Genomic DNA, 25,675 nt, shown 5'->3' on the forward strand with positions numbered 1-25,675 from the left:
CATTTTTTGACAACAGCATAATATGTAGAGATGATTGAATACAATAGGATTACTTACTATATAAACAATTTGTTTGGGACAGTTTGGTTACTGAGACACAGATATTTCCATCACAATTTTAAATTGCTTTTTAAGTGCCCAAACCTAATTTAAAAAAGAAAGGTAAATAAATAAGACATTGCCCCTAATAAATGAAGAATGTTGTTAGAAACTTAGTTCTGTATAAAATTTGACATACAGAATGCACAGTGCCTAACCTTATATATGCTTAAGCATCAGTGAAGCTTTTACTGCATCCTTATATTACAGGCTGCACAATGTTTTCCAAAATATTCCTTATTTCCATTGACAGCACAAATAAATATCTGAGCAATAAATGACTGTATAATGGGTAAATGCAAAAAATTTTAGCAATGTCTGTCATTCTGTGAGAAAGAACTAGGATTAAAAAGTTATGTTATTATTTCTAGTTGAATGTGGCTAAATATACCAGATATTGTCTGTTCTAAAGAAATTAACAGTTTTTAAATAACCAATTATATATTATCTGTCTATTTTCATCTCCTTGCCTGGTTTACATCTAGTCAAACTAAGATAACTACAAACCAAGGTAAATTCGACCTGTAGATCCCCAAATTGGTAAAGAATACCATAAATGACTGAGCTTGGGCAGAAGTGAATGCATATTGAGGTGGAGAGAAGAATAAAGGGACATCTGAGAGAGAGAGAGCAAAACTCAAAGAAAAACTAATGGGAAAATACTCTTTTAAAACAGAGGTAGACCCTGAGATATAAATATTATGTCCCTTATTTGCCACAAAAGGAGTCTGAGTAAGGAAGGAGCTGATGGAGTAGATTTATCTAACAGAGACAGAGAAGGGTCTCACAGTTAGATAACCTAAATTTTCAGGCAACAGTCTATTTCCATGGCAGTTGGAAATAAATGATTTGAACTTAAAAACCCATCTACACTGAAACAACACAACATTTGGCCTTTCTCTCCATAAAGAAACCTATCAAATAATTCTTCAACAATTTTCTGATCTCTCCTTAAGCTTGTTTTTGTCCCAAACATAACACAAAGTTTAGTTACATCTATCTTTTTGCCTTCTGATTTTTTTTTTTATTTAAGTATAGTAGACACACAATGTTACGTTAGTTTCAGGTACAGATATAGTAATTCACCATCTCTATATATTATGCTATGATCCCCCACAAGGGTAGCTACTGTCTGTCACCATAGGACACTTTGCAATATCATTGACTATATTCCTGATGCTGTACTTTTTATTCTCATGATTTATTTATTTCATAACTAGAAACCTGTATTTCCCACTCCTTTCACCATTTTGCCCATCCCCCCTCATTTTTTCTACTGCTGTATTGTCCTCTTTGGACTCCTTATCCCTACACTCTGAAACCTGCATAATGTGTTCTCAAATATCAGTTTCCATTGTGCAGCTGTTACTAAGTATTGACCTCATCTAGATGCATTAAAGGAGCCTTAAAGGAGCCTTCCGTATACCTTTTGAATTACCTTATATAATAAGCAGTGAAAGCTAGAAGTTTTGTTATTGTTGTTGTTGTTAGAAATAGATAGATGGAACCTATATCTTCAGCATTTGTCTCAGGACATTTAGCTAATCACTTACCTTGCAATATGTTATTAGAGTACCTTTGTACATGATCTGAGGTGTAACCACTATTAATTCTATTTCTAATGTTTTTAGAACTATTGGAGATATTTATAGTTTCCACTTTTCACTCCCCATTCCCTGCTAACAACAGAATATACTATAAATACATGTTGTATAATCCAATATTTACTTAAGAGAATATTCAGAGAATACACATATATGTTGATATCTTCTAAACAGAATTTAATTTAAAAATCAACCACATGTAAAATCTACCTTTTTTTCTGTGTTACTGGTATCTTTTTATACCTCGTTCTATAATTTACTAGTAAATTTTCTTTTTGCAAATATAATTAAAGACATGGTTTAATACAGTTATTTTATGACAGTTAGTTATAATTTTTATTCTTATAACAGTGTTCATATTTTCCCCATTTGGCCAATGAAATGTCTTTTAAGTGGTTCAGTTTTCATTTAAGCACTCCAGGACATTTTGAAAATACTTTGTTTTCTGGCAATAATCAGCATTACCAGGTACAGCTAGGTTTCATACCACTGGATTATCCTAGAGTATAATTATACCCCTAGTTTTATAATTCAGTTAATCTTCAGAAGACAAGGTCATTTAATATGTATTTTGAGGAAGTTGCTATTGGAGATGCTTGCACCAATTATACTAGAATTGTAATAAAATATAAAATTTATTATAGAAGCACTTATAATGTGAGTTTATTTTTGCCTAAATCCAAAAAGTTTCATTGTTTAAAAGTATTTTTAGAACTTAGACATCATTTAATCTCACATGTATCATTTAGAGATTCTAGTCAACACATATTTTTGTAAGACTTTGTGCCAAAATAATTGATTTTTTTCATACTCAGAATTATGACAACAATTTATTCATTTGTGCTAAATTTCACTTCTGTGCTATAATCTGTGATAGTTTCTAGAGACAAAATTTCATCAAATCATTGAGTTCTTATGGAATATGTAGAATTTGAGGAAAGACAGACATCAAACAAAATGTGACTCAACTTAGAATATAATTATAGGGGATTGATTTCTATGAAAATGAATTATATAGTTCTATGAAAGATACAATATTGATAGCTATAAAATAAAAAATCAAGGATTAGAAAACTTCCCAAAGTCTTAAGTAAAATAGATTACATGATCTATTTATATTTGAGAAAGCCAATAACAAGTCCATATGAGCTTCTTTAAGATACAGGAAAAGATTTTTGTCATAATTTCTAGCAATGCAACAAAGATATTATCTGCTGATCATAAATAATAGTAGATATAATCAAGATCATTCATCTGTTTATTCACAAAAATATTATTGAGAATGTGCAGTGTGTGGGTAGAATACATTTACTGGGGACACCAGATGAAAAGGTCTTACCTCTGTGCATCCAGGATCTTGCCATCTATGAGCAGGCTGATACATAATTAAATGAATGTAAGGAAATGTGACATGTAATAGGGGTGTAATGGGGGTGGGGGGTCATTACCATCTTACTCAGGAGAGATCACTGAGTTCAGCTGATTTGTTTTCTTTTCTGAAAACACAGAAGAAAATATCACCTGTAGAGCATCTTAGAATGAAAGAGCATGAGCCTTAATATAGTAAGGGCAAGTGTTTGTCAGAAAAGAGAAAGCATGAATCAAAGTATATATATGTGAGATTAATGACAGCTTCAGTGAATTAGAAAGGCATAGTGTGTTGAGTATAGGGAATTTGGGGTTGGAAAGAAACAAGGAATTAGTAAAATAGGTGTCTACTTCAAAGTAATTTTATAGAGTGGTTAAAAGTGTTCTCATTGGAGTTGGATCTAAGGCAAGTCTAAACATGTTTTCTTTGTAATCTCAGCAAACTTACACTCTCAAAATACAGTTTCTTGGGCACCTGGGTGGCTCAGTCACTGAGTCTGCTGTTAGGGCCAATTTGATGTTAAAACCTGTTTAACTATTAGGGCCTGCTTAGCCAGAGCAACTCCATATTGTCTAGGTAGCCATATTGTTGTTTACATCCACGGATTTCATTCTGGGAATATATGCCCCAGTAGTTCCTGGTATGGTTTTGGGTATCGATTCTGGGAGTAAACGCCTTAACAATAGAAGCCACGTACCTTGGGTCTGCAGTTATGCCCTATAAAACCAGCCTGTGAGATCGGGAGGGGGTTGCTCTCTTCGGAGGCGGCCCTGGCCAGTCAGTCTGACTTCAAATGCTTGGCATAGAATAAAGCTCTACATAACTTTCACTTTGTCTCAGTCTCATTCCTTTAATAATGGACCCCAATATTCTGGGGGCTCATCTGGGATCAAATGATGAGAACTGAGTCAGCATCAGAATTTCTGGGAAAAGCCTCCAGAGGTATGATCTCGAGATTTTATTCTTCAGGATCTTGTCTCTCTGGTTGTGGAGTGCTAGGTTATAGCCCACTGGGGAGAACCTGGATGCAGCATTGCTCCCCAGGGCTGGAGTGGATGCAGGGATGCCCCATCCCTCCATTGGGAGATTGCCAGGGGGTTCGAGTACCCCTAGGCAGTCAGGGGACCTGCTGGGGGTTCGAGTCTCCATAAGTGGTCAGGGGACCGAGAAAATCCCCACCAGCGGCAGGTTGTGTTTTTTTAGTTGGGATTATATCTTGCACACCCTTAGACTTGATATCTGGTTGAGGAAGGACTGCTGGGTCTGCGGTTGTCTTTGTCTTGTCTTTTTGTTGTCTGTCGTGTTGTTTGTTATGATTGAAGAAATGGGGCAAGCAGGGAGTAAGGGGCCTATGACACCCCTAAGTCTTTTTCTCCAGCATTTCAAGGATTTTCAAGGTAAAGCCACCCAGTCAGATGACAAGTTTTTACCCAGGGAAACTCTCTAAAACTGGGGATCCTTTCTCTGCCTTCTGGCAGCACTTTGTTCTTCTGTCTCTCCCTTTTGTTTTTGTACCAACTTGAGGTGGCCTGCATAACGGCCTTGGTGCTTTCTGCACCATGGCTCCTTCCCTCTTCACCATCAAGGAGCAAGAAGAGCAGCCCCTGGACTTAACACCCACCACTGCACCAATTAACTTCCCCCCTGTGTCTCAGTAAACATTAAAAGTGGAGTGGGTCCAGGTAAAACGTAAATCAATATTTAAACTAAGTTAAATTTGTTGGTTTAATTAAGATAGGCATGTCTTTAAAATTAGAGCAGTAAATGTGAAACTTCAATCAAAGTTTACTGAAGGTCAAATAAGCTCATGTTATTTGTTAAAATCTGTTAGCAAAGAAATAACTAAATTGATGGTTAATTGTCTGTCTCAAAGTTTTAATGGTTAATTGTTAAAATAGCTTCCAAAGTCTTTGGTAACCTGAAAGTTTAAAGTTTTGGTTGGATGACAAATGGAATTAAATCATGAACATCTAGGTCTTAACCAAATGAGATAAAAGGCTAAAGCATTGAGTACTAGATGTATGTTTGTGCTTTTGACTTCTTACTGCAATTCCATTGTTACTGTTCACAGTTGGTTAATACTTTAGCATCACTAGATACTGAAGTGTTTCTAAGAATAGAAAATTCTGCTAACTGTAACTAACACTGATGGAAGTAAGGGAAATAACACTATCTGTAAAAAAGTAGGAGATACATAAGAAAGATAAGGAATTGGAATACATTTTGTTAAAGAAAAAGGTAATGAGATGTTTGTTTGAAAGGAAATGGCTTAGGACAAAATCTGGATGCAAAAGAAAGTTGTAGAAGGTTTGTGAAGGGAAATCTTCCAAAAAAAAAAAAAAATAGGTATGGTCAGGATGGACTGCCAAAAAAAAAAAAAAAAAAAAAAAAAAACACCGTAAGGTTTTTATTAAAAGTTTTAATGTTGTCTATGTGGAAAACCCAAAAGACTCCACTCCAAAACTGCTAGAACTTGTACAGGAATTCAGTAAAGTGTCAGGATATAAAATCAATGCACAGAAATCAGTTGCATTTCTCTACACCAACAATAAGACAGAAGAAAGAGAAATTAAGGAGTCAATCCCATTTACAATTGCACCCCAAACCGTAAGATACCTAGGAATAAACCTAACCAACGAGTCTAAGAATCTATACTCAGAAAACTATAAAGTACTCATGAAAGAAATTGAGGAAGACACAAAGAAATGGAAAAATGTTCCATGCTCCTGGATTGGAAGAATAAATATTGTGAAAATGTCTATGCTACCTAAAGAAATCTACACATTTAATGCAATTCCTATCAAAGTACCATCCATCTTTTTCAAAGAAATGGAACAAATAATTCTAAAATTTATATGGAACCAGAAAAGACCTTGAATAGCCAAAGGGATATTGAAAAGGAAAGCCAAAGTTGGTGGCATCACAATTCCGGACTTCAAGCTCTATTACAAAGCTGTCATCATCAAGACAGCATGGTACTGGCACAAAAACAGACACATAGAACAATGGGACAGAATAGAGAGCCCAGAAAGAGACCCTCAACTCTATGGTCAACTAATCTTCGACAAAGCAGGAAAGAATGTCCAATGAAAAAAAGATAGCCTCTTCAATAAATGGTGTTGGGAAAATTGGACAGCCACATACAGAAAAATGAAAGGACCATTTCCTTACACCACACACAAAAATAGACTCAAAATGGATGAAGGACCTCAATGTGCGAAAGGAATCCATCAAAATCCTTGAGGAGAACACAGGCAGCAGCCTCTTCGACCTCAGCCACAGCAACATCTTCCTAGGAACATCGCCAAAGGCAAGGGAAGCAAGGGCAAAAATGAACTATTGGGATTTCATCAAGATCAAAAGCTTTTGCACAGCAAAGGTAACAGTTAACAAAATCAAAAGACAGCTGACAGAATGGGAGAAGATATTTGCAAATGACATATCAGATAAAGGACTAGTGTCCAGAATCTATAAAGAACTTAGCAAACTCAACACCCAAAGAACAAATAATCCAATCAAGAAATGGGCAGAGGACATGAACAGACTTTTCTGCAAAGAAGACATCCAGATGGCCAACAAACACATGAAAAAGTGCTCCATACCACTCGGCATCAGGGAAATACAAATCAAAACCATAATGAGATATCACCTCACACCAGTCAGAATGGCTAAAATCAACAAGTCAGGAAATGACAGATGCTGGCGAGGATGCGGAGAAAGGGGAACCCTCCTACACTGTTGGTGGGAATGCAAGCTGGTGCCACCACTCTGGAAAAAAGCATGGAGGTTCCTCAAAATGTTGAAAATAGAACTGCCCTATGACCCAGCAATTGCACTACTGGGTATTTACCCTAAAGATACAAACATAGTGATCCGAAGGGGCACATGCACCCGAATGTTTATAGCAGCAATGTCCACAATAGCCAAACTATGGAAAGAACCTAGATGGCCATCAACAGATTACTGGATAAAGAAGAAGTGGTATATATACACAATGGAATACTATGCAGCCATCAAAAGAAATGAAATCTTGCCATTTGCGACAACTACAGGGTATCATGCTTAGCGAAATAAGTCAAGCGGAGAAAGATAACTGTCATATGATCTCCCTGATATGAGGAAGTGGTGATGCAACATGAAGGGTTAAGTGGGTAGGAGAAGAATAAATGAAACAAGATGGGATTGGGAGGGAGACAAACCATAATTGACTCTTAATCTCACAAAACAAACTGAGGGTTGCTGGGGGGAGGGGGGTTGAGAAAAGGGAGGTGGGGTTATGGACATTGGGGAGGGTATGTGCTTTGGTGAGTGCTGTGAAGTGTGTAAACCTGGCGATTCACAGACCTGTACCCCTGGGGATAAAAATATATTATATGTTTACGAAAAATAAAATATTAAAAAAATTTTTAAAAAAGTTTTAATGTCTTAAAAAAAAAAAAACAGAGGAAAGGCAGTTGACTGATAGTAAGTTAAAAAGAAAAAAAACAACAAAAACTGTACACACAAAAAAGAGGGCCTAAAAGAGTGAATAGTTTGTCTTAAAGTAAAAATGTCTGGTTGCACCAGAACATAAAAGGAGATAGTAAAAGCTAACCTTGAGGGTATGTAGTAAGTTGTAGAAGATTTGGGGAAAGTGACTTTTATTTGCCTTGGTTTATAGGTTTGAAAGGAAACAATGAAATATGTTGAATATTTGACCATATTAGATCAGTTTTGGTGGGTTTATTCACAAAAAGGGGGAAAAAACCTAATAGATCTTTTCTGTATAATGCTTCTGTTCAAATGAGGCATAGTATTTAAGGAAGGAAAACTAAAGCTCTGTGTAATGGCAAATCTATATTGGTGATCCACTCAAGTAGATGTTGACTATTATGTAAACTAAAAGGACATTGGTATAAAAAAATCTGCTTTCTCTCTGTTCAAAAAGACAGTTTTCTTAGATTAATTGATCTGCTGTTAAAAAAAAGAATATAAATGGTTTTCTCTTTGTCTGCCCAGAAAAACCAGTTTCTATATTTTGTTTTATCAGATCTTAAACATGTATAATCCTATTTAAGCATGTGCTTTAAATCTTAGATTTTAACAATTGCCAACAAGATTTAAATTGTAAATGAGATCTCTTTGGCTCATAAGGCTTTTCCTTGGTATGCTAATTACTCAGGAAGTACTGCTAAACCAATGATAAACGTTGGGTTACATTTGGGTAAATACTATAACTATTACAGAGATTCTATGCATTTCCTAAAGTTTAACCTTTTGATGAGGTCATCACTTGATATTGTGATTATTTGAAATGTTATATGTCACAGAAGTAACCTGATTTTCTTACCAGTTAAATTGTAAAGCCATATCTATTCTGAGTTTTTGTTATTTGTAATTGTTCTAATTATCTTGTAAAATGAATTCTGCCTTAAAGGAGATTCATATAGAGGACTTTCAGAACAAATACAGGTCTTGGAACTGAAAATTTCCAGAAGTAAGAGCTGCACTTGAACTAAACCAGAATTAGTAACATGGGACTAGATGGACTGAAAGATTGTAATGTTATGTCTCTTAATATTTGTCATTTTAAACATTGCTGTTTCTCTAATGTTTACTCTTCCAGACTAAGGAAACTCTTTTCTTAAGATGTCTGTGACTTACAGAAATATAAAAGTATTTATTTATAGACAAATCAAAGAATTCAACTTTTCTCTCTATCTAAACCCTCTGAAACTCAAAGGTCTCAACAAGTATTCTTTCTTCCATGGCAATAAGTCATTTGCATAAGTTCAATAAGAATCTATTCTCCTTATAACAGACACCATTGGAAACACTGGTTATTTTACCAAGGCTTAGATTGGAATGTCATATTTGAAAAAGACTCAGATATGACCAGACAGCTTAAAGGAACTAAACTTGACTTTATAAAACCTGGAGCCATAAAGCCCCTTGAAACTGTTGGCCTGATACCTTGCTTACAGAGTTCCCAGCAGCCCCACCAGGTGAGTAAAGAATGTATCACTTCCTGGCAGGTGCAGGGACCTCAGGATACTTAGAGACCTCAGGAAGAGAAATTCGCCCAAATTGACTGGTATTGCAGGCATGTCTGATGACAAGTATATGGCTTGACTTCTGGCCTGGAGAGGCTATTACAAGTTCAACAGAGAGATTACTTATAAGAATTTCCAGCAAAGCAGATTCTAAAAGATCTATATGATCATTCACTGTTCTTGATGAGCTTATGTAAATAATTAGGCAACGTTTGTTAAATCTGGACTTGTTTTTTCAAATAAATTAGTCCTGATTTGGCTATCTCTGGAAATAAGGGTTATTCTAAAGAGAAAAATTATGTTTCAGTAACACACCTTTGTGGATACTAAGTTCTAGCTTTTGTTCTCTTTAAATGTTTGCTTACCTAAACTCAACAACTTGAGGTAAACTTCAGACAAATTGTACAACAGCTCGTTTGACTGCCTTTGCCAGTCAGTCAGCCCCAGATATAAGGAGGGAACTTCAGAAAATTAAAGATTTGAAGGAAGAATCTGAGCTAGCGGGAATAGCAGAGATAGCCGCTGAGGACTATGAGTCATGCTTGCAGCAGATGAAAGCTCTCTTATAGACTCTGCAGAAGAAAGATTATCAGGTGTTAGCAATGAAAGCACAGCTTTGTCAGAGCCACTCGACTTATTTTAGCTTTGATCTCCATGAAGGAGTGTGTTCACTGTCTGAGTCCAGAAAACAGGTGATCACCCAGTACCCCAGCTCCACCACGCCCTGACAAGTGAGGGAGTTTCTTGGGACAGTAGACCACTGTAGGCTGTGGATACCGCAGTTTGTGGAGAGTGTCTGACCTCTCTACGAACTGACTAAGGGAGAACTCACTATGGTAAAGTGAACATCCGAGACAGAAAGAGCATTTTGGGAATTACAAACAGCCTTATGGAGTGCCTCAGCATTGGCCATTCCAGATGCTACCAAGCCCTTCCACTTGTATGTGGATGAAAGGCAGGAATGGTCAAAGGAGTTTTAACTCAGACTCTGGGACCTTGGCAAAGGCCAGTAGCCTATCTTAGCAAAAAACTAGATCCAGTAGTGGCTGGGTTCCCCCCTTGCCTCCACATAATTGCTGCCATGGGCCTCCTGGTCAAGGATACAAATATATTTATAGAAATGAACTAAATTAGACTATGAAGGGGATTGGACTAAGACTAGAACAGGAAAGTCAATTCTTCCTCGAAGACTAGGAAAAAAATTAGTAAGCCAAATACATCAGGGCACTCATTTGGAGACACGCAAGCTTAAGGAGCTTATGGGCAAACAATTCCAGGTTTCTAAATTGGGGTGTATGGCTCAGGATATGTTTGGTAGATGTGCTCAATGTCAGGTGGTCAATGCAGGAGAAACTAGAATGGGAAGAGGGAAAAGAGAACCAGGAATATATTGGAAAATGGATGTTACAGAGATGAAACCAGGAAAATATGAACACAAATATGTTAGTTTTTGTGGATACCTTTTCAGGCTGGGTAGAGACTTTTTCTGCCAAACATAAGATGGCAGGAATAATAGCCAAAAAGCTACTAGAAAAAAATAAATAAGTAATTCCTAGGTTTGGGTTGCCTCTCATAATTGGGTCAAACAACAGTCCTGCATTTGTGAGTTCAGTCTCACAGGCATTGGCCATGGCCGTGGGCACTAATTGAAAACTACACTGAGCCTACTAGCCCTAGAACTCCAGACAAGTAAAAAATGAACCAGATTCTTAAAGAGACCTTGAGAAAGTTAATTCTGGAGACTGGCAATGGAGGGGTGGACCTTCTTCCCTTTGCCTTCCTTTGGGTGCGATATACACCCTACTTAAATAAGGTTACCCCATTTAAAGCAATGCTCGGGAAACCCCCTTCACAACCCCTAACAACAAGAGGTTGCCCTAACGGAAATGACTGATCAGTCTGTACTCCATTCACTGCAGGCACTACAGTCTGTCTTAAAAAGAGCCCACTCAGGGATCCGAGCTGCCTACACTGAGACAGAGAAGGAAATAAAACCGCATCCTTACCAACCCGGAGACTTGGTTTGGATACATTGCCACCGAATGGAAAACATGGAGCCTTGCTGAAAGGGACCATTCACTGTCATTTCACTGTCATCCTGACCACCCCCATGGCAGTAAAAGCAGAAGGCATCAGAGCCTGGATTCATGCATGTCACGTCAAACGAGGTGAAAACAAGGACACCCCCCAGAAATGGGAGCCACTGCCGGTGGACCCCACTAACTGTACTAAAACTAAGACTCAAAAGGGTTTCATAACTTGGTCACTTTTAACCCTGTTCCTAGTCAGCAGCAGCCAGGGGACACCTCATCGGCCTAAATCAGCCCAATAAAAAATCAGAAAAACAGCAGATGGAACAACACTCAAGGTTAACGACACCTCAGGACAGCCTGTTTTCACCCTCAAGAACTGGCTGAAGAGTCAAAGATTTGACTAATCTCCAAAGGAAAGGGGGGAATGTTAGGGCCAATTTGATGTTAAAACCTTTTCAACTATTAGGGCCTGCTTAGCCAGAGCAACTCCATATTGTCTAGGTAGCCATATTGTTGTTTACATGCACGGATTTCATTCCGGGTATATATGCCCCAGTGGTTCCTGGTATGGTTTTGGGTATCGATTCTGGAAGTAAACACCTTAACAATAGAAGCCACGTACCTTGGGTCTGCGGTTATGCCCTATAAAACCAGCCTGTGAGATTGGGAGGGCTTCGCTCTCTTCAGAGGTGGCCCTGGCCAGTCAGTCTGACTTCAAATGCTTGGCATAGAATGAAGCTCTACATAACTTTCACTTTGTCTCAGTCTCATTCCCTTGGCCGGTCAGTCTGATTTCTAATGCTTGGTATAGAATAAGGCTTTGCATAACTTTCACTTTGTCTCAGTCTCGTTCCTCTGCTAATGGACCCCAGCACCTGCATTCAGCTTGGGTCATGTTCCCAGGGTCCTTGGATCCAGCCCAGCATGGAGCTTCCTGCTCTGCTTCTCTCTCTCTCACACTCCCCCTGCTTTGTTCTCTTTCTTGCTGTCTCTCTCTCTCTGTCAATTACATGAATAAGCAATATTTTTTTAAAGTGGTTTCTTCTGTGTAAAATGAGAAACTCATATTTCCTTCATATGATTTCTGGGAGATTGAATGGAAGAATAATTTCAGTGAGTTTAAGACAGTGTCCACACTGGGACTAATGTTTGTTATTAATATTGTTATTGCCGTACACCATATGCATTCTATTTATCCTAAGACTCAACATGGGATAATAAGGGATCCTGGATTTTTGTATTTAATATTTTGCACTTTCTTCACAAATCCAAAATAATTTTAAAGGTTGTAAATTTAATGAACAAGTCAATTAAGCACTAAATTCCATCCCAAATAATAAAATGTTTGCCTTAATTGAGCTTCCTTTTAACAGAATATATGAACACAACTACACTTTAACAACAATCACTGGTTGAAAGTGAAGCAAGATTCTCAAACTTTTTAATCCATATGTGGTTTATTTCTTTAAAGATTGACTAGCATGTGTGGTGCATAGAAATAGAGCCACATCCTTTTATCTAGCCAATTTTCTTTATTTTTTAGTCTTTTTTTCTCGATTTTGGACATCAGCTTCATAGCAATATAGTTGCAGTAACGATGGGGCTTGTATAAACTCAATACAGTGCAACAATCTCAATAAACAGATTCATATCCATAGGCAGAAATTCAAAGGTAACTACTCTGCCACAGCATGTGAAACATTTTTTACAACAGAGTGATACACATCAATCTCTTTTTAAATAGCAAACAATAACCACTAAAACCAGCATGAAGTCATTCTTTGAAATCCTCTTTGGACACAAAAGTACTTTGATTTCCACTAACCTATACCTCCTCATTACATTTTAGTACTGTAGGTTATGCATCAACACACTTAATTTCCTTTTTGATTTTTAATCAGGTAACCAAGGTTTAATTTACTAATGATTCCACAATGCCTTTTTTATTTATGGTTTGGGGCTATTTGCATGACAGTCATTTAGCAAATTAATGTAGATGAAAAGATAAATTTTACAGATGTTTGTTGCCATCATGCTGTCATCCCATACTTAATATGCTAATCTATTGACATCCACTCATTAGAGATGAGCTCCACTTATTTTGTAACATTAGTATTTTACAACCTGGGGTGTTTTCAAGTAGGCTAAAAGTCAAAATTTTAACTATCACATTAAGAATATATTTTTACAGAGTAAATAAATGCATTTTATTACTTTATTACTTTATCTTTATTATTACCTTTATTACTTTAGAATTATTTGTCCCCAAACCAACATTACATACTTTTTAATTAACTCTTTACACCCTGCCCAATACTGATGAGGTGTTTACATTAATTTTGTTTCAAGTGGCAGAAATCTGACTAACATCAGACAAATGGGCCATACATTGACAGACAAAATTCTCAGAGGGCTCAACAGGTAAATGGGTAAACAAGGTGAGAGGCAGAAATGTAGCAGATGCAGAAAGGACTAGGATTAAGACTAAACGTCCCCAGGATCTCTGTGTCCCTGTTTGGAATTTTTCTGTGTAAGTAAGGTTTATTCTCCTTGGGGTTTTAATGTTGTTGTTGTCAAGGAACTCAACATTCTTAGGGGATGATTCATTACCCCAGGCTAGATCGATGCAGATCTCTGGACCAATCAACTGGGACAAGGGGGGAGGGTAACAAAAAATACTGTAGCTCACACTGGAGCACAGAGAATGAAGGGGATAGTGTGGGTGAGCACACTTGCCAGAAAAGCCACAGAGCTCAATAAATGTGAGGGACCAAGATCTTCATTTTTCCACTTGATGTTGGCTAATAGGAGACTGGGTAGATCAACATGGGGAAAGATGGTGAAGAGGATGAATTTAGCAGTCAGGTAAATTGACATGAATAAAATATTAATTTTGAAGTTAGGCAAAAAAAAAAAAAATCCTGCATTTATGCTTTGGTCATTTGAATATCATCTTATGCTTAGCATTTGTTTATTTCTTTTTGGACAGTGTTATGGACAAATTCCTGCAGTAACAGACATATCATATTAGTCTCTCTACCCTCTTTTATTTCTAAATTTCCTGACGCTCTTGTTTGTATATGTTACCCTATCTCAACCTGAAGACTTTAGCAATTCTAAATGACGTTTAAGTTAAGAATTCATTAGCTTGACCTTAAATAACCTATACAAATTCGTTTCTTTTCTGTACTTTCAACTCTATCATCCATCATACTCCTTAAACTAATCACTATTTCAGGTCAAGAAAACTGTTTTTCTCCAAATTCACAAGGCACATGTTTACTTTCATAGAATGCAGTAATACCTAGTGGTTAAAGTGACTCTTACATTAGACAGTTCAGGGTTCAAGTCAGACTTGAGCACTTATTCACTGTGAAAGTTTTGTCAATTTATTTGATGTCTCTATGCCTCTTTCTCCCTTATATGTTATGAAAACTGAAATAATAAGTGCACCTGCTTGATAAAGTTGGAAGGATTAAATGGATTAGGCAAAATGCTTAGCATGGTGTTGTCTCCTTCTCTTTCTACTTCTTTTCTATATCGTTCATCAGTACCTGTCTGCTGACCTCTACTGGGGAAAACCATAAAGTAAAATAAATTAGTATCTCTCCAAGTTCATCATAAGAAAAAAAGGTCAGTTTCATGCTCAACACATTCACTACACCTTTCCTATAATAGCAATTATAAACTTTATTCTCTATTCTTAAAAATATCTGCACCCCTTCCAACTCTTTATTTTTAGTGATTGACCTTGCTTACATAACGCTGAAGAATCAGAGTTCTCTCAATGTGTCTCCAAATTTAGACAAACAAGCACACAAGCAAAAGCCATGTCTACATATGTACTCATTTATATGTACTGTTTAAATGGAGGAAATATTTCCCTTCCTGTCAATCCCTCATCTGTTCTCTGGATCCCACCCCACTATTCCAACCTACAAAGGAAATATAAGAGGAATGTTCCTCCTTTTCTTTTGTATCTACATATTCTCCTAATATACTGTCAGCTCAGCAGCTCAGGAGGTTCTCTAGCCTTTTCTCTTTTAATAAAAGTGAAAAACAGGGATGCCTGGGTGGCTCAGTTGATTGGCCATCTGTCTTTCACTCATGACCCTGGGGCCGTGGGATCCAGCCCTGCATCTGGTTCTCTACTCAGCAGGGAGCCCGCTTCCCCTTTTCCCTCTGCTGCTCCCCCACTTGTGCTTTCTCTCTCAGTCGAATAAATAAATAAAATATTCAAAAAAAGTGAAAAGTATAAATTCCCTAAACAAATCTTAGAGTGTTCTAATTATTCTAGGAATATCACTGTTATCTTAAATTTTTCTTACAGAAAAGATGCTATATATATTTTTCTATACTTTACACACATGGATGACATGGATGATTTTTCAGTTTCTCCTCAAACCATTCCAGTCTGGATTCTACCTATAATACTCTACTGAATTGGTTCTTACAGGTTGGTTATCATGACTACATTTCTATATTGTGTGGACAGTTTTTGTCCATATCCTAATGTCAGAAGCAATCAATAGATGAACACAATGCTTTGAAATAGCTGATTTCTGTGACATCACACCTTTCTAGGTTTCTCTTCCCTCTCTTTCATCTCAACACAGTCTTCATTTTGGACTTTTCTAAAATATATTAAAGGTTCTGTCCTTTTGAGTTATGTTGTTTCATTCACTGGCAACCACTCCTATGGATTTAAGTGTTATAATATGCTGATAGCTTCATGCCAGACCTATTTCTATAGTCCCATACCTTTACACACAACTGATAATTAACATCTTCTTGTGGAAGTGTCAGGGAGCAAGAATCCCTGTCCCCTCAAAGATACTTCTACCTGGATAAGAATCCAATTTACGTGAAACAGATTAATAGGAAAAAATCAAATTTAATAGTGTATGTATAGGGAATCCACACAGACATGGAAATTCCATAAACAGCGAGGCAAAGCAAGATATATATGTTGTTCTGAACTAAGGAGAAAGGAGTAGGAGTCTGGGACTTCAAAGTGAAAGAATGCAATTCATAGAAAGTTGAAAAAGATGTTTGGTAAACAAATGTTTGCCTTGCCATATAGATGGATTGCTCAGGTAAAATTTATCTTTGGTAATAATACTTATTCTGAAAAGATGCTCCAATATAGATTTTTTCTGTGTAGTTAAGTTCCAGAAGGGCAAAATTTCTCTTGAGTACCTGTGTCTTTTACTGCTCCCAGCTTAAAATAATCCCCATACCAAAATGGCCATCTTGGGACAGCCTGTCCTTGGCTCCTATGGTTGACACAAAGATGTCTCAGTTATGAATCATGTGAGAGAGAGAGTCTTCTGTGACCAGCCCCTAATGAAGAAAAAATAAGATAAGAGGCAGTAAGAGAGAGAGGGAGGAAGGAAAGAAGGAAGGAGGGAGGGAAGGAGGAAAGAAAGGAGGAAGGAAAGAAGGGACTATGTGTTTTCCTCTACTTTTTCTATTTTTGGAAATAACACCCAGCTCCTCATATCAGGAAACCATTAGTTAAATTGATATACCCATCTCTGTTACATTCACATCCTCATAGTCACTGAGAATTCTTCTCCCAAGACTCCTTCGTCTCTTTCCAGAACAGCTAGAAGTCTACTACCTGTGTTACTCTCATTTACTTTTGCCTCACCCTCTAATTATGTCTCACATAGTATAAAAAAACAAAACAAAACAAAACTCAAATGCATCACTTAAAATGACATAGACTCTGCAATCACAACCACTACGCAGTAGATCTTAGGATCAAGTATGAAATCTTTATAATACTTTGTACTGTCAAGGTAACCTTGCCCCACGTCTCCCTAACAACACTAACTACATCCATCTGTTCTTTTCTTGAGTCTAATTTTTTTTCTATCTCTGGATGTTTTTGTATGTCACATTTGCTTCCTTTAATATTCATATAGTTTTGCAAGTACCTGTACACACACACACATACATACACATCATTCCTTTCCTCAATTAGTCTTCATTATATGTCAGTTATCCTTGAATTCTGGGGGGATTTATAATTATGTGTGGAGAATTAATAAAGGAAGTGAAAAGGAAAGCATGAGTTAGAGAATCTTCCACCTAGAAGAAAACAAATACCGAAACAGTGTTTTAAAGTGCGTGAAAATATATTACTTATTTAATAAACAATATGAAAGTAGTTAATTCCAGGGTTGATCTGGTGGTTCAACTGAGGAAATGTCACCTTTCCTCTTGCCATTCTCCATGTATCTGGGGTGTCTTTTTTTTTTTTTTTTTTTTTTTTTTTTGTAGTTACAGGGAGAATTATTATGGCAGAATCACTCACAAATATTTATATATAACCTTCCCTTTCTCTTAATTAATAACAACAATTGTTATAATTTCTACAATTATATAATTCTTGCATATTGCCATATAGTTTTAAGTTTTGTTATATGCGATGCAGACAAAATTGAGTAGTAGGGAGATGAAAACAGAACAGAAGTTAAATTTTGGACTATCCAACCTGCATAAATTACAAAATCCCGTTTACTTACTAATACAAATTAGAAAATGTGTTTACATATAATTGCATTTTAAATTGATACAATTTTTTGTCACCATAGCTAAAGGCACTTATGAATAATAAAGAGCTCATTACTCTAATTCTCTTTCAATCTTTAATAAATAGGGATGAGTTAACTTATTTTTAACTGTGCCCTTTTTTAAATCAATCATTAAAATACATAAGAAGTAATGTCCTTTCATTATGTCTGAATTCTTTTTTTTCTTTTTCTGATTTAAAACTAATCAGAATATAGCAATGAGTATAATAAACAGGTAAATCTGGGTTATCAATTTAACTAACAGACAAACAATCAGGAAACCAAAAATAATTTTTATTTAAAATATAAAATACTAAAACATAAAATACTATTCCACTAAATTCCTGGAATTACCTACTTTTTAAAAAGATTTAATTATTATTATAATTCTCTAGGAGTCAAGGCAACCAGAATTGATAACCCAAATAAAACAAAATAGAACAAATCATAAATTATCATATAATAAATGGGTTCAAACACATATGTATACTAATTACTAGCTTATAAAACACCTTCCCTATCTATCACTTCACTAATTCTTAGTGGTTCTGAAAAGTTATAATCATTATATAAATCATTATATAAAATTATAATGTTATATATAATCATTATATATGATTATATATATAAAATCATATATAATGATTATATATGTATATATATAATCATTATACACAAACACACACACACACATAAATATAAAATCACAGGTCAAACAGACCTAATAATTAAACAGGTACCTAAGTCTAGGTATTCTAGAAACTTTTTTGGATTTTATTCTTAGTAATTCAAGAAAGTCAGTGCTTGAAAGTGTGTACTTTGTAGTCAGAATACTTTATTTAAATCCTTTATTTTAAGCAAGTTTCTTTACCTACCAAATGAGGATTAAGCAGAGTTCTGAGGTTAGGGAGTTTTGTGAGAATGGAATTAAAAATGTGAAGCAGGTAGATTCCTACTTAGCACATAATAAGAAATTAATACATGTTAATTATTACTTCTGTCCTCCTCATCATAATTTTTTCACCATTATGTCTCTGATATGTAATAATAAAGGATAAATGTGGAAAGAAGAAAGTGCTAAAGGCTAAAATTATTAAAAACATAAAAAAATAAATTCAGTATATCTTAAGAACACATCATATTTTTGGATAAGTTAGATGTTGTTTATTTGAAAAAAAAAAAAAAAGTAGTTATTTCCTGGGATGCTTGGATGTCTCAGTTGGTTAAGCGTCGGCCTTCAGCTCAGGTCTCTCCAGGTCCTGGGATGAGCCCTGCTTCAGGCTTCTGCACAGCAGGGAATCTGCCTCTCACTCTTTCTCTCCATCTGCTCTCCCCATCGCTCATTCTCTCTCTCTTTCAAATAAATAAAATCTTTTTTTTTTAAGTACTTATTTCTTTACATTGTAATGGAACTTTTGAAGTGGGATTATATGTTTCATTCTTTTGAAGTTGTTATAAATTTCTATCATCATTTTCTTCAATATTGTGTTTTAATAGTCAAGTATAAGAAATATCCTGTACCATCAAATTTTATATGGGAAACACATGCATACAATCAATCATTTTGGTAGTTTTAAAATTTCCAGTGTTTTTCAAAATTATGTTACACTTAGACATTTAGAGAAGGATTTTTTTTTTTTAAAGATTTTATTTATTTATCAGAGAGAGAGAGGGGGGAGAGAGCGAGCACAGGCAGACAGAATGGCAGGCAGAGGCAGAGGGAGAAGCAAGCTCCCTGCTGAGCAAGGAGCCCGATGTGGGACTCCATCCCAGGACACTGGGATCATGACCTGAGCTGAAGGCAGCTGCTTAACCAACTGAGCCACCCAGGCGTCCCTAGAGAAGGATATCTTAATACAAAAGGAAAGATAGCAAGGGAGAATCTTTTTTTTTTTTAAGATTTTATTTATTTATTTGACAGACAGAGATCACAAGTAGGCAGAAAGGCCCGCAGAGAGAGAGAGGAGAAGCAGGCTTCCCGCTGAGCAGAGAGCTTGATGTGGGGCTCGATCCCAGGAACCTGGGATCATGACCTGAGCCGAAGGCAGAGGTTTTAACCCACTGAGCCAGCCAGGCACCCCAGCAAGGGAGAATCTTATCAGAATTTCCTTCCTTTCTTATAGTAGCTAATGTTCCCGTCCCCCAGGGCTGCATCAAAATTATGCTTCCTCAGGATTCTGAGAAATTCTTTTTTTAAGTTTAGGAAGTTGCTGGAGAAGAGACTTCAAATGAGTATATACTACCACCACCAATATTTGAAGCCACCAAAGAAATTCAGACTCTTTCACCAACCCACATCTAGCCTCCACCAATTCATTAACAGTTCTAGCTCAGTTATTCTTACCAGTGTGTGGGACATCTAGAAAGTAAGTTTTCTTCCTATCTTTCTCTGGAGGCACCTTCTTAAACAATATTTTTAGAGGTGACAATATTATTGTTAGCAGCTGTGTTGATGATGGCAGCATACTTCCATGGAAGTATTAGCAACTGCAACAATTTAAGTTTTGATACTAACTTTGGAAATGGTGACAAATTTGTAAAGTTTTTATATATATTTTTTCTCTTTTTCTTGGAAGAAGAAATGGATCAATCTTTTCCTAAAGTCAGCTGAAGGCAGAGGTTCCAAAATGGCCACTGGTAGACATGGTGGATGCTTTCACAAAGGGCTGATTGGCGTTCTCTTCTCCCATTCTCAGATTCCTTGTCTGTTTAGTAGCTCACAACTTTATGCCCCTCTCTATGTAATAAAATAGAATTAGAAATTTTAGGGACCAGGGGGTAAAAGCAGGTAAAGAAATGAAGGAAGCAGCATTAATTAATTTATTTAATAAATAAATTTATTTATTTTTTTGCAAGAAGAAAAGTGTGTTTCCTGGGTCAAGTAAAGAAGCAAGAAGGCTGACCACATGCCAAAATAGCCCAAGAGAAAGTCTTTATGGGGAACACTCTCATCAGAGCCTCAACTCTAGAGATTAGCAGTAGAGGGTGATTAATTCTCTCAGTTTACCCACGAATGAAGCATTTCCAGGTTTCAGGACTTTCTTTGCTGAATCTAGGAAAGTACCCCAGCAGAACAGAATGAATTGGCTGTATTAGCAACCAGTCAGTTATTACCAATGTATATGTATACATTATACATATATATGTATATAAAATAAATAAATGAAAATAAAATATAAATATTTAAAAATATATAAAATAAAAAAAAATGAAAAGAAACCTATATGTGGAGGAAAGAGCAGGCCATACTTCATTTCCTGCTTTGAGTTCACTGAACAGAACTAGGGGATGAAAAAACTTTGAATTAAATATAAGATTGTTTAGACTTGACTATAATCAAATAACAAAAAAGTTGTAGGATATACTCAAATAAAACATTTTTAGTTCATTGCTTCCACATGTATATATAAGACTTCCATCTTCCTTCAATGGCCATGAACAGCATTTCTGAGATTCTCTCAGGAGTCTTACTTGGGTTTATAAATAAGTCTAGTCCCATCTTCCTCTGCTGTATTTCCCTGGGTATATTCCTGGTACAAAATTTCATTGAAAGTATACAGTTTTCTCTCCATTGTCATAAACTCTTCAGTGTTTGGTTAATACTTCTCTGGTGCTCTCAGAGAAAAGAGCTGAAAAAGATGTTTTTCTGAGAGTTATCACAGATGCAAAATCTTAGATGTGCCAAACACCAATCATTTCCATTTAGTTTCCCCTTCAACTGCTCTATGCTACATTTTAAAATAAATCTGGAAGAAAATCTCTCAAATATATATATATTATATATATATAATATATATAATATATATATATATATATATATCTCACACATTGTCATCTAGACCATAAGACATCATTATTTGTACCTTATATGTCATATATTCCTGACAGATTTTCTGAATAAAGCATAGTTATTTCTTTAAAATTCCCTTTGCAGCTCTTGTTTCTTAACTAAGGGTCCAGTACAGGGATCACATTTCATAATATTCTTTCAATTTCCATTTCTCTCATATTCTTGCTCCCATGCACTTCTGCACAACATTTACTTCTTTCCAAAAAGTCTAAAAACTTCTAGTACTGAGACTGCTAGATCTCCGAAGATATTCAGCCAATACCTTGCAACATATGGAAAACCCAGTTCCAGTTCTTAATTTAATTATTATAAGACAGACAGAAAAGATATAAGTAAATAATATTTGTTTGCTTGCTTAAAATGCATAATTTATACAGCATTACAATTACTAAGTAATTTTGCTATACTTCTCTTCAATTTCAAATTATTTTTTAAGATTTTATTTATTTATTTGAGAGAGAGAGAGCACAAACAGTGGGGAGGGGCAGAGACAGAAGGAAAAGCAGGCTCTCTGCTAATTCAGTGTTCCAGAAGCAGAGCTCCAGAAGTTGGGCTCCATCCCAGGATCCTGGGTCATGACCTAAGCCAAAGACAGATGCTTAACTGACTGACCCACCCAAGTGCCCCTCAGGTTATTTTTTCAAGTCGACTTTATTTTTGTTAGAGCAGTTTCAGGTTCACAGCAAAATTGAGTAGAAAGTGGAGAGAGTCATCATATACCTATACCAATATGGAGTGGTGTATTTGTTATGATGAAAGAACTTACATTAATACATCCTTATCACCTGAAGTCCATAGTTTACTCAGGGTTCACTCTTTCTGTTGTACATTCTTTGATTTTTTGACAAACGTATCTGTATCCACTTTTATAGTATCACACAGAATAGTTTCACTGCCCTAAAAACCTCTGTGCTCTGCCTATTTATATCTCCCTCCCCCAGCTCCTGGCAAACATTGATCTTTTTCCTGTCTCTGTAGTTTTGCCACCCTCAGAATGCCATGTAGTTGGAATCCTACAGTATGTAGCCTTAGATTGCCATCTTGCACTCAGCAATATGCACTTCATGTCCTATTTCTTTTCACAGCTTGATAGCTCATTTCTTTTTAGCAACAAATAATTTTTCACTGTGTATATGTACAACACCTTATTTATCCATTGACCTACTGAAAGACATTTTTATTGCTTCTAACTTTTGGAAATTAAGAAACAAGATGTTATAAACATCTGCATGCATGTTTTTATGTAAACATAAACATCAACTCATTTGAATAAAGACCAATAAATATGATTGTTGGATCATATGGTGAAAGTATGTTTAGTTTTATAAGAAACTGCCAAATGGTTTTCCATAGACTTTAAAATTTTGCATTCCTATCAGCAACAAATGAGCTTCCTGTAACTCCACATTCTCACCAGATTTTGGTGTCATCAGTGTTGTGGATTTTTGCCCTTCTAATAGGTGTGCAATAGTATCCTATTGTTTTTATTTTCATTTCCCTAATTACAAAGGAGTTTGAACATCTTTTCAAATGTTTACTTCTCATCTGTATATGTTCTTTGGCAAGGCATCTGTTCAAGTATGTTGCCCATTTTTAATCCAGTTGTAAAATGTTTTCTAGGGGTGCCTGGGTGGCTCAGTTGGTTAAGCGTCTGCCTTCAGGTCAGGTCATGGTCATGATCTCAGGATCCTGACCATTGCTGTAATTTACTCTGTAATTATAAAATAGTATAATAATGCATGTTTTATGGGATATGTATGCATTAAATAACTTTATTGGATATCTACTGTGCACAGTCTTCATTGGTGTCAGCAGTAACAGATAGTGAAAGATTAATTTATAATTTTAGTTAGAGAATTGTACCATGAAGAAAAATGAAGCAGAGCACAGGGGTAGATACTGATAAGAATGTGCTATCTGAGATGGTATAATTAAGAAATGTTTGACTAAAGAAATTTCTTTGAAATAAAGAATTGTTGAGTAGGATGAGTTAGACATCTAGCTATATAGAGCAAGTGTGTTCTAGGAAGATGAAGTAATGAAAGCAAAATTCCTGTGATGGAACAGTGTTTGGTATGAGTTATAAGATCAGCAAAGTGCTCAGTGTGATGAGAAGGCAGTGAGCCAAGAAGAACTTAACCAGCAGTCAACATATGGGCAACTTATATATGTCAAAATAGTCAATTTGGATAATATATGAAATATAATGAAAATGATTGGATTATTTTGTACTTGGAAATATAATCAGATTTTCATATTTTTTAAAGAGACATCTTGGCTACTGTATGGAACATTAACTTTGGGGTTCAGTTGTGTAAAGAATGGGATCACTTAAGAAATATTAGAGTTGACCAGAATGCAGATGATGGTAGCTTGTATAGGAGTGATTATGGTGTTGGTTAGAGTTGAGATGTGTATGTTAATTGAGTGGAACAGTTTGCTAAGTCTTAGGTTCAGGGAGTGAGAATAAAAACACAAGTATCAAGTGACCCTAAGGAAACTGCCCAGAACAATTGGGTCAATGGTATTGTTGTTTACTGAGTTGAGCATGGAAGGAGAAACAGCACTGAAGTGAAAAAGGAATAGAAGTTGAGTTTTACATATATTCAGTTTGAGTCACATAATAAATATACAAGTGGAAATGTTAAGATGGTACTGGATATATTACGTTAGATTTCAAGGTCAAGGTTGGGGTTAGACTTAAAATGTGGGAGTAACAAGTGTATAAATTATATTTAAAGTTATTGGGTTGGATAAAATCATTTGGGAATTATTTAGGTGCCTTTTTCTAACTCCAATATTGAGAGTTAGATTACACAAAAGGGTTCTAACAGAGTGACCGGAGAAAAAGCTGTAAAATACGCAAAAGAAAAAAGAGCCAACCCAACATAACTCACAGGGAGAATGATGACTCAGACTTGAGAGTGTTTTGTTTGTTTACTTATTTTACTTTACTGTTGCTTTCACTTCAGTTTACTCTCAAACCAGGAGACACTGAGTATAGAGGAAATAAAAAACAAAAATATAAGTCAGTGCTTGCAGAATCTCATTGGTGATGCCCCAATTCCTCATGATGGCACATATGTATGCAAACAACAGGGCACAGTCTACAGAGAATAAGGAACTTCTCAGGTTGGAGGAAACAAGGAACCAGGAGCTCTGGATTTTATAGCACTGTCAAGGGGCAAGTCACAGTGGTGCACAGGGTGTAATTCATAACAAGAAAGGGAGTTACTCAGAAGCACACACTTACACATTTCTGTATTTCTGTTATCATTTTCACACCAAGCTATTGGATTTCCTGTCAAGGCATGACATTAACAACCATTGCAAAACAAGTAAATTCAGGAGTATGTCCCAGAAGCCAAGTAAGACGAATATTTTAAATATAAAGTATGTTGACTCTCCCAAGGAATATGGTGATATACAACTCACCATCTGAGTTGGCAAAGTAGATGAAAATATTGGGAATCTTCTGAATTCACAATACTTTTATCATGTGATAGGAAAATATTCTTCATTAAGAAATTAACATCAAACCCATCACACACACTTGCACTCATGTATTTGCACACACAATTTAAAACTCTGATGTGATGAATTAATTTTTGAAAGGAACTAGGTAGAAAATGGCAAGTGAAGTAATTTGGATACAACTAAAATTTATAAAATTATTGAAAATAGTTAATTGTTAATTTTTTAAATAATCCAGTTTGAGGTAAATTTTTAGGCATTGATTAAAAAATGTAAAAGCCTCTGCCTTTGGCTCAGGTCATGGGATTAAGTCTTGCAGGCTCTCTGCTCAGTGGGGAGCCTGCTTTCCTCTCTCTGCCTGCCTCTTTGCCTACTTGTGATCTCTGTCTGTCAAATAAATAAATAAAATCTTGAAAAAAAATGTAAAACCAGCATAGGATTATTGAGCATAAAATTATAAATCCAAGCATTGCTTCATCTTGGAGCTAAGATACATATTTTCAAATGAAAAGATATAAAAAGTAAACAAATATCCCATATCTAGTTGAGCTAAGATACATATTTTCAAATGAAAAGATATAAAAAGTAAACAAATATCCCATATCTAGTTGAAGCTAATGCAAAAATAACAAA

The sequence above is a fragment of the Mustela putorius genome, unplaced genomic scaffold (genome assembly GCF_011764305.1).
Source record: "Mustela putorius furo isolate JIRA1106 unplaced genomic scaffold, ASM1176430v1.1 tig00000759_pilon_pilon_pilon, whole genome shotgun sequence".
Lineage (NCBI taxonomy): Eukaryota > Metazoa > Chordata > Mammalia > Carnivora > Mustelidae > Mustela > Mustela putorius.